The 1678-nt window shown below is 27.7% G+C and overlaps 1 protein-coding gene across 3 annotated transcripts in view; it reads left to right on the top strand.

Annotated features, from left to right (window-relative positions):
- The window catches only part of GRIA2 (glutamate ionotropic receptor AMPA type subunit 2), a 135294-nt gene extending 134833 nt beyond the window's left edge, over positions 1-461 (top strand). For all 3 annotated transcript variants that reach the window (XM_056119182.1, XM_056119183.1, XM_056119181.1), the window contains one exon: positions 1-461. This exon is cut by the window's left edge and continues 392 nt beyond it. The gene's annotated coding sequence lies outside the window, so the exon portion shown is untranslated.
- The last annotated feature ends 1217 nt before the right edge of the window (positions 462-1678 follow it).

Below are 1678 nucleotides of genomic sequence, written 5' to 3'. Positions count from 1 at the left end.
ATCATTTAACTGAAGTCTTTGTACAGACAAACCTGTTTCTGCAGCCACTGTTGTTAGTCTCTTGATTCATAATGACTTAAGCACACTTGACATCAACTGCATCAAGATGTGATACGTTTTATAAGAAAAAGAAAACAAAAACATTTAAAACTAAAAAAAAATATTTTTAGGTATTTTCACAAACTGGCTTTTAAATAAATTTGCTTCCATATTGGTTGGATAAGGCAAAAAGCAATTAAACTGCGTGGGAAGTGATTCTAAAGGCTTTAGGTATCAGTTCCGTATTTTTTCAAAGCCAAATATGTAAATGCTAAGGAAAGAAAACAAAGAGAAGATTCAAACCTTGTAATTTAATATTGTTATTAAAACTTTAATGTATCCTATTCTTTAACATTTGGTGTTAATACAAAATTACTTGGCAATGCTTGACATTTGAAATAAACATTTTTTCTATTGTTTTATTTGCAAGTGGTCCAATTAATTTTACTTAGCTACAGTTTGGTCATAAATCAAGTGAGATTAGACACCATAAATTGTAAGGTTCCCAGAGATTATTGCTCCCTTTACAGAAGGCCAGTTGATTTTAAAGTATAAACTTGTTCCCAAACAATATATGAAATATGTTTTAGTATATCTTACTATATATAAATAAATATTTAACAAAAAGCATTTAATCTATGTAGATAAATGCTAATAGATTTTGAAAGCTAATATTAAAATAAGAATATGTGAGACTCCATTTTAAAGTGTTTGAGCTTGCAGAAGAGATGTATTAGATGTAAATGAAGTTATAAATGCCTTGAAAGTAGCTTTTTTAGATAGTTGCCCACTGATCAAATTTCATATACTAAGTTGTCTTAGTTATAGAAGTTGTCACAAACCACATACTCAATATATAATTTAAGCATTTTAAATTACCTTAAATATAATTTTTTCCATTGCCATCAACATAAACAACCCTCATATATTATTTTTATATATATTCCTCAGGTGGAATGGCTAGTTTAACATGCCAAGTGTGGCTAAAATATCGTATATCTATAATTTTTGACTAGAAGGCTTATTGTACTCATGTAAAAATTTTAAAGCAGTTTTCTTTCCCTTCATAAAATATATTTTATTTCCATCAAATTTCCCTTGAGCTAAATTAATTTAGGGCCATGAACAGTTATTATCATCTAATAGTTTTTAATATTTTATTTCTATTTCTGCAAGTAATAACATATCAATGAACAATTGATATTTTACAAATTACTTTGAGAAAATTGTTTATTTTACTTCACAGATAGAAAAGAGAAATGTAGTGTTTAAGAACAGCCACTTTTATTGAACATGGAGGCTTGTGGTATGACAATTATCGCTAAATTTAACTGACTTTAATTCCAAATTTCAGTACATTGCAACTGTAATGCATCCCTCCACATATGAGATGTTGGAGATGCATTTTAAATTTTACAACTCAGTGCTAAAATGACCAAATTGCAGACTAATTGTTTCCACATTGTACCTAAAATGAGTTTCTAAAAATTAAATAAACAAAGATAATTCTACAATCAATGCTAATTATTGTACCTCTGGGCCTAATCTTCTAAAATTGTAGTTTATCGACTTTTCTCTGTCAAGCTTGAACTAATGTAAATAATTGAAATAATGTAAAGTTATATTTTCATGTTTTTAT

This window comes from Sorex fumeus, unplaced genomic scaffold, assembly GCF_029834395.1.
Source record: "Sorex fumeus unplaced genomic scaffold, SorFum_2.1 ptg000039l, whole genome shotgun sequence".
In the NCBI taxonomy this organism is placed as follows: domain Eukaryota; kingdom Metazoa; phylum Chordata; class Mammalia; order Eulipotyphla; family Soricidae; genus Sorex; species Sorex fumeus.
Note: the sequence above shows the minus strand (reverse complement) of the source record. Positions and strands in the feature narration are given on the sequence as shown.